The 16829-nt window shown below is 47.0% G+C and overlaps 1 protein-coding gene across 5 annotated transcripts in view; it reads right to left on the minus strand.

Annotated features, from left to right (window-relative positions):
* Positions 1 to 2634, minus strand: part of FDX2 (ferredoxin 2) — a 225792-nt gene extending 223158 nt beyond the window's left edge. For 3 of the 5 annotated variants that reach the window (XM_078674751.1, XM_078674748.1, XM_078674752.1), the window contains exon 1: positions 2498 to 2634. The gene's annotated coding sequence lies outside the window, so the exon portion shown is untranslated. Of the gene's footprint in view, positions 1 to 1290; positions 1529 to 2497 lie in introns of those variants that run through there. The other 2 variants (XM_078674755.1, XM_078674750.1) reach the window with 2 other exon arrangements.
* Between the last annotated feature and the right edge of the window lie 14195 nt (positions 2635 to 16829).

Consider the following 16829-nt stretch of genomic DNA (forward strand, 5'->3'; position numbering starts at 1 on the left):
CCGGACATTAGGCACAGTTCCTCCTCGTCTGCCCGCTACTGACTTCTTCCTTGCCTCCCTCCTACAGATTCTTGTAACATTATTTTTGTGTACTGTACCTTTCTATGCTCTTGAAACTGATGTAACTTTTATCGTAACGATCCTAAATGTAAAGTGCTCTGATACCCTCTTGAGTCAAGTTCGCGCTATATAAAACTTTATAAATAAAAATAGTCCAACGCTCTGTTTTTAATATAAAATCAGAGCCTTCGGTGGTCATATCACTGAAAATACAAGATTTGAAAAAAAATATTGTTTACAGGTGCTCGTGGAAGACAATTTCCATGGACTTTTAGCAATTCTGGTATTTTACTGACCTCTACTGGACAGTTAAATAGAGGCAGTTGAACAGAAAAGTCCCTAAGCGGAAGCGGACAAGGACTAGGGCTGATCTCCAGAGCCCACAAAGTACATACACATATAAGTATATACTAAAATATCCAATGCTTGACGTAAGAAAGCCCTGGGGGAATGCGTAATGCAAGCCATGGCAGTGTGGATATAGCCCAGGAGCCGCACGGAGCAAGCCAGGGGTCGAAGCTTCGACCCTTGGAGATCCTCAAATGACGGCCATGCCACTGAGCCATCTGCATAGAATACAGTTGGTTACCTGCATGGTACACGTGCTGTGCAGCAGGCATATTAACCCCCCACACTTCTTTATTATGAGTCAAAACTGCCACTAGAAAACACTGATCTCTCTCCAGCAGGTACATTATTCACCATATTTTTCTTGGCATTTTTATATTGCCTGAAAATTGCTGGACAGACAAGGAATCTGCAGTAGGTGCTTTTAAACCCATGACATAGTTCAAAACACACCAGTGGCACATGTTCCATCGCCCTACATCTGACTGTGCAGACTGATGAGATTTTAATATGCTTTTCCAATGATACCTATCCTTTCTTCCAGAGCATATAAAGATGTTATTCTCCAGCTCATCAGTATACTGACAATGCATGTTTAATTGGTCGGTCATTCCGAGCGCAGACTGCCGCTGCTTCTAGGCGAAAGGAGCTAGACTGGAAGAAAGGCAGCAGATAAACATACTGCTGGGGTCTACTTGCTAAAGCATCCAGTTGCAATGGCCAAGTTCGTGCAATGGTTTTATTTGATGGATTAAAGTGTGCCCAACTATTGGTCTCTGCTGTTGCTGAGTGGGGAAATGAAAAAAATATAACAGCTCTTCGCTCAGGAAGCACAGTGAAACCTGTTATTGATTGGAACTGTATTCACCGTGCAGCACTCACCTTGCCATAAACTTTTCTTCGGAAATGAAGGATGGATGCTACGATTATATTTTCATTTCCTGGAAGCGTTGCAGGAGTGCAGTGAGAAGGGAGCTGCTCCGAGAGGGAGCCTGAAGGCTGGGGCCGCGTGAACTGTCATGTCTGACAGATGACATCACTCTCAAGCTGAGGTTTTGTCTGCCATTTTACGATTTTTCAGGATAGTAGACGATGGTGAAAACAAGGCTCCTCTTGCAAACTAGAAAGGCAAAAGCCAAAGCCATCATTTTCAGAAGTGAAAGTTGTGTGTAAAATGTTTATTGTAATTAAACTTCAGGTCCCCTCTGGACTAAAAGCATGGGGAAAGTGGGCGCTCACCCGTAAAACAGGGGAAAACCTCCCAGACACATCCAAAAGAATGGACAAGATAAGATTCAGATAGAACATCTCAGGACAAAACTAAGGTTGTCATATTTGGGAGATGTAAGAACAAGCTCACCTGATATATAGGGAATAAGACCATCAGCACAGCGAGGAAATACAAATATCTGGGAGTATGGTCTCAGAACCCTTTAAACACAACGTCCATCTCAACTCCATGAAGAAGAAAGGCGCAGCTATCATCGATGGCATCAACCAACTAAATAGGACACTAAGTAGTACTTCAGCCACACCTATACTAAGGTCTGTGAACACAAATTCCTGCTCTGCATTATGGTCACTAGGCCTTCCCTGGGTCTGGCGCTTACACGCTACACCTGTCGGTCAAGACTCAGGCGGGAATTTGGTGTAGGAAAACAAGTATTCACTTGCAAATCAGACACACTGAAATACTATATCAGGCACCCCCTAACTCGCTAAAAGCCCATCTGAAAGTCATCTTTGAGATCCAGGGCAACCCCAGGCACCAGTAGCTGCACGATGCATGTATGTCCCTTCAAATTGAACAATCCGCGCTACAAATTGGCAACTTCCCTACACAGCATGGAAAAGGGCTATAATCAGGCAGGCAAAAAACAACTTTGAGAGTCCAGGGTTTAACCTTATTAAAGAACTCCCTCCCACCCCCCAACCATAACTTCTAGAAACAATAAACCCGCAGAACGATTCTGTATATGAGACTATTAGGTTTACCAGTTACAGAATTTAATCCAGCATGGGCCCGCCAGGGTGGCGGCAGAGCCTGCAGACTCTAATTACAAGGGTTCTCTCTCCCAAGCGCACTCACCATGCTGGCGGCTCCACTGCCGTAGCAGAAAACTGCTCCTAAAAACCGAGGAAACAAGCACTAAGCAGCTGTACGATTTGGACGATAATAAATAGGAAGTAGGAGGAGCACAGGAAAGTAAACACGACAGTGGAAATAAAAAGAGGACCAAGTGACGATTCCGAAACGTACTGAGCAACATAGATACAGAAGAAAGACTTCAAAGAACGTCGCTTTTAGCTGTGGGTAAATATCGTGACCATCTTTGAGATCTGCAGTGGTTAAGGCAATGTCTGACCCGACGTATGTAAAGGAAAGAGAATTTGCGCTGTTAAAGTGAGGCCCCCCTCATTGTCTGCACTCACTTTGGAAAAGATTCTCAATTTCGGTAATTTTCCTAACACAAAGAAAGCGATAATCATTCAATACGTAGCATATTTTAAAATTACCATTCTCTTCTGAAATGCCAATTACAAAATATATAATGTGCTTCCAGAACGTACTAGTTATTGTACCCTACCTAATTGTTCAATCAGCTCTGATTTAGACTTGTGCTCTGAACTGCGGCCACACATATATTATTAGGGTGTAGCAGGACCGTAATTTAATTAGAGTAAATGAATGTACTATGAACGAAACGAACTACGCCATGATCCCATAAACAACCAGTTGGAGTGGCGACTGTTGTGGGGGTGTGTGCTGGCCCCCCTTGGGTGGTGAATGCTTGCGCAGGTGCAGCGCGCGGTACCGCGACACAACTCAGGCACACACAGTGTCACGGTCGGAAGTGACGTGCACGAGCGCGCGTCCTTCTTTTATTGGACCCCGCAGGCCACGCCTGGCCTGCGGATGCGTGGATGCGTGTACGTGAGTACACTAGACCGCTACATCACTACATCCCTATCCAACTCTATAAACTTTTTCTTCCTTTACAAAGTTCAAACACTGTTCATCAAATTGGCGAGAGTTCTCCACCATGTGTACCTGTCCTCGCATGTCTCTTGATGTTGACTTCAGGGCCTTAGCATCCAGGCATAGTCTTTTAACTTTTGGCTCGGTGGTGGATTAGGCCGCAGGTTGTACCTCTGCACATGGCCTCGGCCATACTCCCTATTTTGGTGACTGTCCGTGACTTCATCCGATGGGGTCGTGAACATCGGTTCTGGCTCACCGCTCTCCGTCTGACTCTCTGATGGTAGGCTACTCTCTTCCTCCGGCACAGCGGTCACATGTGATCCGTCGTCTTCTCCCATGCCTTCAGAGCACTGTCTAGATGCTGTCGGGATCGCTTTGAACCAGGAAATATTCCTCGAGATTTCCTCTTCGCCTTTCCTTGCAGTGACCATGGTGCCTTTGATAGACGTTATGGTCCAGGTGCCCGGTTCGTATCGCGTTTGGAACTTGCCTCCCGGACGCCGGTTTCGTATGATTACTCGGTTCCCCTGCCTTAGGATTCTTGGAGCCGCCCTCCGGCGCCGACTTGCTCGCTGGTTCCCTAGCCGCCTCCGTTCTTGAGTGTCTTCCGTGTGGGCCAAAGCCGGTGTCCCTCCCGGGATGCTGGGAAGAAGGTCTCGTCGTTGGCCTTGAAACATGAGGGTCCAAGGGCTCCTCTGTGTGGTGCAGTGAGGGGTTCCCCGATATTCCCGTAGGAATTCATGCATCCTCTGTTCGGGGTCAGCTTGCTCCACTACCGCTATCCGGAATATTTTATTTAGTGTCCGCATAAACCTCTCGACGTCCCCGTTAGCCTGGGGCCATTGAGGTGTGATCCGACGATGCGAGATGCCTCTGGATTTCAGAAATGTGGCAAACTCAGTTCCCTGGAACGGCGGTCCATTGTCGCTCCGTATTTCGGTGTCGTAGCCAAACATGGAGAACATTCGTTCAAGCGCCGGGCCGACGTGTGTGAACGCAGTAGAGACAACCCTTTCCACTAAAGGGTACTTGGAGTAAGCATCAATGGCCACCAGCGTGTGTCCTTCTCCCGGGAAGCTACCAAAATCAATGCTGACTTTGGTCCAGGGCGACGTGCAAGCTTCCTCTGTAATTACTGGCGCAGGTCTCTCGGGGTCGCTGGTTAACTGACACGACAGGCAGTTCTTTACATACTCGTCCACTGTGTTCTCAAGCTCCGGGAACCACACCTTTTCCCGCATGCGTGCTTTCATCTTCGTCGCGCCCTGGTGTCCTCCATGGGCGAGTTGGGTTGCTCGGTGTCTTACGTTTTGTGGGATCACCAGCCGTGATCCTCTGAGTAGTACTCCATCTTCCGTGGCACTTAACTCATGCCTGACGTGCCAGATCTTCGTGAGTGCCTCTTTGTCTTCTGCCGTCCAGGCGTTGGGTGGGCGTAGGTAGTCAGTCCACGAGCCTTCTTGAACTGCTTGCAGCGACCTCATGTAAATGTTGTCGGCGGTGGCCGCTTCCTTGATGTCTTCTATTGACATGCTTTGTGGGCATGAGGTGAGTGCCACCCACCGTGCATATTCCTCACAGTCGTCATCCACCGGTGCCGCCTCTGGTTGTGTGGGATGACGAGACAGATAGTCTGCCGGGTTCTTGGCCCCTGGCCGATACACCATTTCCATTTCGTATGACTGCAGTTGAATCACCTAGCGCTCGATGCGAGGTGGTGGGTGGGGTGCAGATCCTTTGAAGATGGGCACTAAAGGTTGGTGGTCAGTGACCATGACAAAGGAGTGTCCTTGTAGGTACAAATGAAAATGACTGCAGGCCCACTTAATGGCGAGAGCCTCTCTCTCGATTTGTGCGTACCTGGTCTCGGTAGGGGTCAGGGCCTTACTGGCGAAGGCTAGTGCTGTCCATTGTCCGGGTTCATGCTCTTGGGTCAGGACAGCGTCAAGGCCCACCGGGCTGGCATCGACGATCACCTCCGTGCGTTTGGCGGGGTCGAAGTATGAAAGGGTGGCTTTCTCCAAGAGGGCATCCTTGATGCCTTGAAATGCTTCATCTTCCTTCCGGCTCCACTGCCACGCGGTGTCCACCTTGGTCAGTGCTCGCAGGGGCTCGCTTCGCGTAGCCAGGCCTGGAATGAAACGGCCACAGTATGTGGCCATCCCCAGAAAACTCCTCACTTCTGTCGGGGATTTCGGTGCTGGAGCGTCCTTGATGGCTTTGGACTTCCTCGGGTCAATCTGGATCCCCTCTTGGTTGAACACATAGCCAAAGAATTCAATTGAAGGTTGAAAGAATTGAACTTTTTCTCTGTGGAGTGTTGCTCCGTAGGTACTCAGCCTCTTTAGGACATCCCGAAGGTGCTTGTGATGCTCAGACGCGGTGGCAGAGTGTATTAAAATGTCGTCGCTGACATTTATCACCCCGGGCAGTCCCGACAGGAGTTCTCTGATTGTGTTTTGGAACACTTCTGCCGCTGACGAGATGCCAAAGTTTAGCCGCTTGTAGCGCCGGAGACCTAGATGGGTGCTGAAGGTGGTTATGAAGCGATTTTCCTCCGCTAGTGGCAGCTGGTGGTATCCTGCGTTGAGGTCAATTTTGGTAAACCATTTCGACCCGTTGACGTCGGCCACTATGTCATCCATAGTAGGGGTCAAATGTCTCTCCCTTCGGATGGCGGTGTTTGGTAACCGCATGTCGATGCACAGGCGGATTTCACCCGGTTGCTTCGGTTTCTCTACAATAACCATGGGCGAAACCCACGGGGTGGGTCCCGTGACTTTTTCGATGACGCCCAGGCTCTCCAGTTTCTCGAGTTCTTTTTCCACCAATGGGCGAAGGTGGAAAGGTATCCGTCGGTGGCGTAGTGCAGTGGGAGTGACAGACTTGTCAATGTGGAGTTTAACAGGCTCACATTTTATGCACCCAACCCTCTGAAGAGTTCCGGGAATCGCCCCAATAGCTCATCCACTTGGTGTGCTCTGATACGGTTGGCGAATGCTATTAGTTTCAGGTCCTCCGCCGTATGGCTACTTATCAGGGTGTCAGCCTCCCGGTTAATGATGTGAACAGTCGCCATTACCTCTGACTCGTCGGCTTGGATGGGTATGATGATTTTGCCCTTGAGGGGCAGTGGCGTGTCTGCTCCGTAGGCGAAAATTCTTGTCTTAGACGGTAGCACATCGGGACCATGGTCGTAACTTGTTAAACTGTTGCAGGCCCATGACATTGACCGTGGCACCAGTGTCAATGATGGCCTTGACCTCGTTGTTCCCCATCTGGACAATGCATGTTGGTTGTGGTCGTCGTCGTTGCTTGAGTTCCCTTGCGAACGAGACGATGTATGCTTCTTCGTCCTCTGACTCCGAGTCATCATATACTGTAGGCAGGTGCCTTTCTGTCTTCACCGGGGGTGATTCAGTCAGTGATAGTTGGCGAACGGCCTTGGTGGGCGTCCGTGGCCCCTTGAAGTTCTTGGATTGATTCTTCCTGCGGCAGACCGACGCAAAATGGTTTGGGATTCCGCAATTCGCGCATGTTTTCCCCTGGGCTGGGCAGTCTTTGGCCGCGTGAGGTTCATGGCCGCAATATCCACACCGGGCTTGGGGTGGATCTCTCCGATGTCCTCTCGGTGGCGGTCCACGTGGTCGTGGCCGCACGGCATCTGCCCGTTCCACTTTGATAGGTTCGGGCTTGACAGCGGTTTTGTGTAGGGCCTGTTCCATGGCCGTGGCTCTAACGCTTGAAAGTTCGTGGGACCTGGCCAGGATTAAGATGTCTTCCAGAGAGATTCCGGGTTTGCGCAGAATCAATCCTCTCAACGTCTTGTCTCTGCACCCTTGAATGATCTGTCGCCTTATGGCTCTCGGTTGGTCCTCATCCGTGGAGCTGGCTAGTTCTCTAACACGGGTATGGAATTGGTCTATCGATTCTCCCTCCCGCTGACGGGCCTGGCTCAATTTAAATACTTCGAAGTCTACATTCAATTGGGGATCGAAATGGCCATTGAGGGCCGCAACAGCCGCGTCATAGCTGTCCGCAGCACCCGTGTTAGGGAGGTGTTTGAAAAGTCTGAAAATTTCATCCCTCGCATAGTGAAGTAATAGTGATCTTTTTACCGCGTTGTCTGTTTCTCTCGTGACCACAAAGTCGTTTTCTAGCCTCTCAAGCCAGATCTTCCATCGCGGTGAAGCCGTCGACGGGTCCGCTGCCTCGCTGAACGGCTGTAGCACCCCCGTCGCTGCATGTTGAAAAGGGATGTTGATGGTGGGAGCAGGTGCGTCTCCGTCCCCCATGGCGAAAGTGTCCCTGTAGGCCGACGCCCTGCTGCAGAAACCGCCGCTGTCCTGCTTGCGCCGCTTCGTGACACCTTGTGGTAGTTGCGCAGCTCACCTCGGTTCCGTCGCAGGCGTGGTAGGCCTCCCGTTGGTTGATGGCGTCGCGATGTCGTCTGGGGTTTTCCTGTGGGCACCAGCCCGTCAGTAATATCCCTCCAGGGCGTGGCAGGGCCTCCTTTTGCACATACTCTGTACACGCGCGATGCGTGAGGGATCACAGGGAGTTTTCCCCGACTCACGCGCAATGCGTGAGCATTGGTAGGGTGTCGCGCCGTCACTTGACTCACGCGGGATGCGTGGTATGCGGCAGCCGGGCGCGTTCTCCAAATCACCGTATTAGCGGTTGTACATCTCTCGCTTAACTCTTCTTTTCCACCTTGTTTTTTGAAAAGGAGGGACTCGTGGGGTGGGCACCCAGCGCCACCGAAGACCCAGGCAGGGAGACAGGAAGATGAAAGGCCGGCCCAGCGAATGCAGCCGGCTAGGCCAGGGGACACGCGGTAGGCACCGCGGAGATGAGCGCACCGCCCCGAACAGGCAGTCGGTAGACGGGCGAGGGTTGGGCCCCCTCCTCTCGTCGCCAGTGTTGTGGGGGTGTGTGCTGGCCCCCCTTGGGTGGCGAATGCTTGCGCTGGGGCAGCGCGCGGTACCGCGACACAACTCAGGCACACACAGTGTCACGGTCGGAAGTGACGTGCACGAGCGTGCGTCCTTCTTTTATTGGACCCCGCAGGCCACGCCTGGCCTGCGGATGCGTGGATGCGTGTACGTGAGTACACTAGACCGCTACATCACTACAGCGACAATATGGAAGTTAAGTCCCCAAGGGCGAGACCTGAAATTAAACAAGCTTTTGCAATGCAAGAGTTCTCGTATTTATGCGAGACCTCTTGAATTGCAAACGGGAGTGCGGGTGGGCGGGCGTGATTAAGGCACGGATAATAGGAGTGGGAGGAGGCGGGAGAGAAGGCACAACAGCGGGAGGGGTGGAGGACACAAAGTAGTGCTCAGGAAATATGCAGTAAAGGGGCAAATAGCCATGGAAGGAGACATGGTTGTCATAAGGAGAGACTAGCAGCCTCTAAACCAATCAGAAGGCAGCATTTATAAAGGCCAAAGCAACAAGCCAATGAAAAAGTGGGCGGGGAGTGGGCAGGTTACAATATTGTACCTTTCACTTGTTTGTACATAGCTGTCCCTTTAAGAGCCTGAGTTATCCTGAGTTATTGGTTAAGCTGCACCATAGCAATAGAATGGTCATGTGTGGTCAGTAAGTCAGTTGCATCTGACTGGAGCAAGCTGATGGATGGGACATTTTCTTTTCCTGAATAAACATATTCATCTCTCTGGAGTTTCATCTTGATTTTACACTGGCGACGATGGTCTGAAACCTACCCTGCGTATCAAGCACTTCATTTTAATGGATTTGGATTTGTCTCAACATCAAATAACTTTCAAAATCTACAGTCTTCAATGCTGTTCTACAAAGTCTTTATCTACTTTATCTACTTTCATGTGAGTAATATTTTGTTTGGAAACAACTCTGTGAGCATCGCCACATGCCTCACTCTGACAAACTTTAGTTTAAGGTTTAAGGGTTGGGAGGCTTCGATGTGGGCTCGCTTAGAGTGTGTAGAAAACAATTGTACAAGGGTTAACTGCGCTAATTGAACAAGGATTACCTGCGCTGAAGTTAATCACTTTTTGTACTTTCTTCCTTTGTTGTAAAGCCATTAAGGAGAAAATTATTCTAACAAGAAACGCGATGCATGTTTGTTCAAAGAGGCCATAGGTGTGGACAAAGTGTGAATTAACGAGCGCCAGCGAAAGCTGCTACAGGTATTGTATTGTATTGCACTTGCATTTATATAGCGCTTACTACCCCTGACGAGGCTTTGAAGCGCTTTTTCGGCGAGTAGCACGCTACTCCGGGACCCATAGAGGATTAGTATTGAATTAGTATAGTGAAACATGCACGTACATTTTAAGTGGTGGATAGGTTAGACAGTTATTTTGATTTGGAATGATAGCAGAAGGATAGAGGAGGACAAAGGTTTGTATTTATATAGCGCTTGTTGACGCACGCTATTCAGGAAGCCTATTAAGGATTAGTGGTGAATCAATATGGTGAAATATGAAGTAATTTCAGTGGTGGATATTAGTCAGTTATTTGGAGTGAGAAGGATAGCGGAGGGATAAAAGGGAAAGAAAGATTTGCATTTATATAGCACTTGTTACCCCTGATGGGTGTTGAAGCGCTTTTCTGGCGAGTAGCACGCTACTCCGGAACTCATAAAGAATTAGTGTTGAAAATTAGTATAGTAAAATATGAAGTAATTTGAGTAGAGGATATGTTATTCAGTTATTTGGGTAGAGAAGGGCAGGTGGGGATAGAAGACGGAAAGAGGTTTGTATTTATATAGTGCTTGCTACCCCTGATGGGGTTTTGAAGCACAAGTAGCATGCTACTCTGGAACCTATCAGGATTAGTGTTAAATTACTATGGTGAAACATGAGAGTACATTTAGTGGTGGATATGTTAGTCAGTTATTTGGATTGAGAAGGTATGGGGAGGGGTAGAAAAGGAAAAAGGGTTGCATTTATATAGCGCTTGTAACCCTGATGGGGTGTTGAGACTCTTTATTGGCGAGTAGCACGCTACTCTGGAACCCAATAAAGGATTAGTGGTGAATTAGTAAAGTTGAATATGGAATTTGAGAAGTGAACATGTTAGTCTGTTAATTTTGATTGAAAAGGATAGTGGAGGGATAAAAGAGTGGAGGATTGTTTTTGGTTTAGGACTTAGCAGTAGGAAGAGGCTTTTGGATGAGTAAAAAGGAGTTTTGGAGGGGAGGAGTCAGAGGGAAGAGTTTAGTAAGGTTTGTTTTAGGGTATGGGTATAGTAAAAGGTAATGCAAGGAGGGGTCGAGTAGGAGAGAGTCTAGAAAGGGTTATTTTGGCGATCATAGTAGTGGTATGGGGATTGGGATAAATGAGAGAGTGGATGTAAAGGATATATTGATAGTTGTAAGGGATAAGAGATAGGGTAGTGCATTGGAAGGAGTAGTAGAAAGAAGTTTGAGATGAGTCAGAAGGTTGGACTAGAAGATATATTGAGCGAAGTATAGGCTGAGAAATAGGGTGGTGGCTTCCTTTATAAATAAACAAAGCGCCCGCTGCCCCAATGATCTATTTCAACTGTCATCCTCTACCCGACTGGTTACTGTGGCTTTGTTGAACATAAACAACATGGCGTCTCACCTGTTGCTATGCCTCTCTCCGGAGTTCCACGCATTCTGTTCATGACGCTTTAGGAATCAGCTTCGCTTCCTGCGTCCTCGGTGATTTCAGCATTCTAATGCGCTGCGTGTACGTGTATACCGCATTTAACCAGTTTCCATCTTGTTCGTGTGGCGGAGCGAGAGTGATCCCACCCGTTTTTGCTGTGCTGCCGCCTACCATTCCTACTGCACGGTTAGGCCGGCAAACACCTTTGGCTCTAGGAGTGGCAGTTTACCCATAGGACGGTGCTTCGTACATGCATAATATGTAACATCATCTACTTCCTGTAATTCAATCCACTTTTCTACGAATTTTTAGAATCTTCAAGTGGTTCTCCAGAAGAAGGCGTGTGTTACGCCGAAACGCGCGTAGAGATGATTAATTAACCCACTTGGTTGTTTTTATTGTTGTATTTTGTTTTTACCATTTATGTATGATATTTGTATTAATACATGTCCGAGAATATATGTTGACAATTCTGCCAACAATTGTAAAAACATTAATGAGTTCTGTGTTTTTAACTTATGTGATGTATATTTTCAATAATAAATGAACTGTATATCCTTTATTGTATTCATCGTTAATTCCTCCTGTACACTACAGTAGCCCATATCAGTTGTGCTTTCATATCTGTTGTGCCATTGTACCCGACATCTTTCAGGACCCACAGTTGCCTAGGATTTGCTATTCTTAAAAATAACGTCACGTAAGCGCCATTTAAAAAAAAAATCTTTATTTTGGACAGACTCGAAGCGGACAAGCGTACTGTTATTAAGGAAACGTGAAGTGACGCTTTGTAGTGACTTGCTGACATCGACGTTTATCAGTCAGTCAGTCATTATACTTTTATTCGACACATGTATCATAAAAAGTACAAACATACAATACATACATGAATATAAAAACCATTTCATCATTACAAAAGATACATATGGGAAATCAAATCATATAGGAATATTGACTGAAGACACATTATTTAACAGCTTTAACCTAATGATCCAGGCACGTGATAAAAACTTTGCAACCCCACAGACAGTAACCATACAAGAGGTATTGGAGATGATGATACGTAGGGCTGATTTGTAATCCCTAACTCCAAGGTTCTTTAATACAGGTTTCAACCATTTGTTCCTCGCTTTGGTATATGCTTTACAGGCAAAAAGGAAGTGACCTAATGATTCTTCTGGGCTGGTGCAACCCGGACACTGTCTATCCTCTTCCCTCCTTCTACCCCATCTAGACGTAAAATTTTTAAGGGGCAGTGTACCATGTCTAAATTTCAGATAAAGTGTCCTATCCCGGGGAATCTGGATAAAGTCCAAAAACAGTTCTAGCTTTGTGGTGCACTTATGGGACAAAAAGTTCTCAGTTAGTTGCCCCCAATTTGGGTTATGCAAGGCCTTGGCCTCTATCCAGTCCCAATAAAGTTTTTTTACCATTTGTTTTGGTGGGGGGGATTGGGAAGCCCATGCATCGCTTAAACCCACGCTAGCTGTAAGTTGTTTTAGAACATTTAACCACTTGATCTTGCCCGAGGTGTTTAGTTTTAATATTTCATCAAACACTTTAGCATAATTCGCTAATTCGGGAGTCCTCCTTAGGCGCACCCAATATAAAAGAGGACGTAGCTGGACAATGTCCCGAATAGACCTCCTACCCAAATCTGCAAATAATGGTTTCAATGGGGTAGAGGTCGGAAGGGAAACCAAATCTCTCATGAACTTGTTCTCAGTTAGGACATGGGTATGGGTATTCTCAATGCCCCATATTTCTGAGTCATAAACCGCTGAGGCTATTGCCTTTCCCTCATAAACTGACAGGGCGGGGGCTATTGGTCTACTGACTGAGAGACGCTGGTTCTTTAAAATATTGCCGGACACTCTTTTAAAATTTTAAATCATTTTGCTCATATGGGATTCCCATTTCATTTTATTATTAATTCTAACCCCGAGGTAGTCAAACTCTTCCACTACCTCAAGGCTTGATCCATTCAAAAACAGGTGTATATTCCTATGGTTTCTCTTGGTAGTCATAACCATTAGCTTTGTTTTTGTAGTGTTTATTGTGAGTCCCCGTTCCTGACAGAAAACACTAAAGCGATCAAGAAGGATTTGGAGACCTTTGGGGGTTTTTAGATAACAGAAGGGTATCATCGGCGAAGAGGAGCGATGGTGTTTTCTCTCCAGCAATAATAGGGGCATCTGCCGGTGTCTCTTGCAGATGATTCACCACTCCATTTATGAAGAGAGAAAACAAAGTGGGGGCCATCACGCACCCCTGCCGCACCCCTCTATTGACAGGAATACTCTTTGTGAGTTGCCCCTGCGTCCCCCACCGAATCCTAGCAAATGTACCCTCGTGTAATTTAATAATAAATTGTAGCAAATAGGATGGGAAACCCATGTCCAATCAAACGTCCCATAATTTGGCACGGGGTATTACATCAAATGCAGTTTTTAAGTCTATAAAGGCCAGGTAAAGACTCCCTCTGGCTATTGACACGGTTTTCCCAAAAACTGCACAGAATCTAAAAACCTGATCAATTGCTCCTACATTACTTCTGAATCCTGCCTGGAAATGGGACAAAATGTTATCTTCCATTAACCAGCTCTCGATCCGATTTATGATGACCCTGCCAACTACTTTTTGAATGACATCAATTAAACTAATTGGTCTGTAGTTGGCAGGGTCCTCTTTCTCACCCTTTTTAAAAATAGTAACGACTTCTGCGCCTTTCCACGAATCAGGTACTTGGTGGCCGGACTGAATGAGATTCATAATATTTGCAATAAAAACGGCCCAGGTCGTAGGGTCATGCAACAATAAGTCCCCCGGAATTCCATCCGGGCCAGGAGCCTTACCCGGAGTTATTTTGTGGATGGCATCCCGGACTTCACGGGGCGTGAAGAACTCATTTATAATGTCACCATTTGGTTGGACCAAACAACCAATATCTAGTACGGAAGAAGCTGGCAGAACTTCCAGACTACCTTTGCCATATAACTTGGAGAAATGGGAATGCCATTGGTACTCAGTGATGTGGTTTGGGATAGGCTCACCACCACGCCTGTCAAGAATATTTATTAATTTCCAAAACGCATTGGCGTTTTTCCCATGAGCTGCTTCCTTGAGTGCCTGCCAATGTTTCTCTTCCCATTCTTTTTTGGCTTTCGCAATGCTATTGCGGTAGTCTTGTCTTGCAATTCTAGCAGCTAATATTTCCTTTTTTTTATGGCCAAGGAAATGGCTTTTCTTTTTTTCCTACAGGAGACTGTATACCAGGGGTTACCCTTCCTTTGGGTGTATTTAGTCAATTGATGGCCCTTGGTTTTTTTGGTAAAAAATGTACTAATCTCACCTATTAGGTTCTTGTACTTATACTTGGCTGCTGTCGTGGGCCCCTGAGAGTGGAGGAGAGTTGGGGTAACTGATGATAAATCATTTGTTGCAGCCAGAACTAGAGCTTTAATATTATCAAGTATCCCTTCATCACACCTGACTACATTCCATTTGAGCCTGCGGTTGCAGTTGGAAGGAACTAATTCTTTGGTAATCAACTCATTAGGGACACTGTTGCCAATATTATCACCCCAAAATATACCCATAGAAAGGGGATTATGATCGCTGTCAGTCCTCTGGCAGACCTCCATATCAACAAGGTTAGCCTATGACCAGACATCTAAAAGGATGTAATCGATCCGTGAAGAGCAGCCTATTCGATTGAAGGTCATTGCGCCCCTACGATCTGATGTTGTACGACCATTTAAGGCCCAAAGGTCGTGGGCAGACACCAAGGCGTTTAGCTGGATCGCTCTAGCAGACCACTTCTTGATTGGAGCCAAAGTTAAAGATGGAATAAACTGGTTCCCTAGTTTGTTATGAGAACCCAAAAGGTCCTCCTCGTCCAGGGGCTCGAAGGTGCAGTTAAAATCACCCCCCACTAGTACTGAAGATTTGTGGGGGAGGGAGGATAGCCTATTATCTAGCAACTCCAATGTGGGTGAGGATTGACCACCCGGTAGGCCTCTGGCATAAACACAAAAAAGATCCAGAACATTTCTGCCAGACTGGCTTTTGACAGTGATGTGCAGTATGTCGTTGGAGGGGATATGATTAATGGTGACAACACTATTCAAATCTATCCTTATCCAGATAAGTAAACCTCCCGATGGGCGCCCCTTCCCCGGTAGAGTCGCGGGAACAAAGAATGTGGAATAACCATGCTTATATTCTGGCTGAACACACCAGGTTTCTTGGAACATACAGATATGATAATCCTCTAAGAAATTATTCCAAGCAGGATTAGACAGATTTTTCTTTAACCCTGCTATGTTCCAAGACAGGATTTTGATAGGGGAAAGAGACGATGAGGTTTTTTTTGGAGATGTCAAAGTATCAATGTCCCCTACCACTGTGTCTAAACTGGTGCTATCTAGGTTGGATTGTACCGCTCTTGAATTGGAAACAAGACCAATACCCAGGGGAGTAAGCATCCCTCGCTCATTGGGAACTTCATGGGACTGAGTTGATGGTCAGTCCACCCCATCCAGCCCACTAAAACGGTTGTAACAGGGAAATAAAGGGTAGTTAAGCTGCGGACCCCACCCTTCTCCATTCAACTGGGAATCACCCATCCATTGATGCCCCTTCCTCCTAGGGACTAAGTTCCAACCTTCCTCGGCAGCCACTCCCCACTTTTGGGTGTTCTGGTAGATGGACTTAACACTCCCATTACTCCCTCTCCCTGACCCTTTATTAGTCAACCTCAACCAACTCCATCTAGCATCCTCATGGCCCTCTTGAGCGTAAAAGAAAGACAGCGGTTTAGCTGATACCACCGACTTGTTATCACATGGAGGAAAGGAACAAATAAATTCCACCAATCGCGGGTCCTCAAATGTGATAACGACACAATCACCCTTTATACTTTTCTTCTTCCCACCTACCCAAGGGGCCCACTCTACCATAAGTATGTTCTTATTTAGACCAGGGGGTGGCGGGTAATTTTTGTCTACCCAATGGCATACTTTATTTTTAATTGCCCAAAAGGGCTCAGAAGTAGACGAGGGCAGTTCAGGGATGCCAGTCAAAACAACCACAAACGGAAATGCATCAGGTGGTAAATTGATGCTTCGTCGTGTGTTGGATTTTCTAGGTTGTGGCTGGGGGATAACAGGGGCTGGGATACTGGGAACCTTTCTCTTCACAGCTCGGACATGTGGACGTAGGGGGTTTATTGGTACCCTTTATGTTATTCACCTGCAATGCAGAATTGGGCAAGCTGGTTGAAGGTACCGAGGTAGCCCCCGTAGGTGGATTTTTACTGGGCAAACTGGATGAAGGTACCGAGGTAATCCCCGTAGGTGGATTTTTAGTGATGGGCACATTATTGGAGACAGAAGATGTTACCACAGAGGTACGAGGACCGGGGTGAACCAACTTGGGATCTTTTAGCGAGAGAATAGTATCGAGTTGATATTCTATATTAGCAAGCCTAGACTCCAAGGGCGAGAGCAATGATTTAATAAGAGTAGACATAGAATTAATTAAAGAATCAAGCCCGCCCTCAGAGTTAACTGAAGAGTCATTGCCTCCGCTAATATCCAAGATACTGGCCAAACTACTATCATGCGTTATGTCATCTGGAATACCCAATGATAATAAATGGGGGGTGGAATCCAACATATCAGACTCAAATTGATCAATGGAGGCCCGGAGAGTCCCTTCCTCCACCATCCCATCACCCGAGTTAGCCTCCCCAACAATTGGACCCATGGCCTCTTGTGAAATTATAACAGGATCATCAGTTAAAAAATTCC

Source organism: Lissotriton helveticus, chromosome 2_1 (assembly GCF_964261635.1).
Source record: "Lissotriton helveticus chromosome 2_1, aLisHel1.1, whole genome shotgun sequence".
NCBI classification, from domain to species: Eukaryota; Metazoa; Chordata; class Amphibia; order Caudata; family Salamandridae; genus Lissotriton; species Lissotriton helveticus.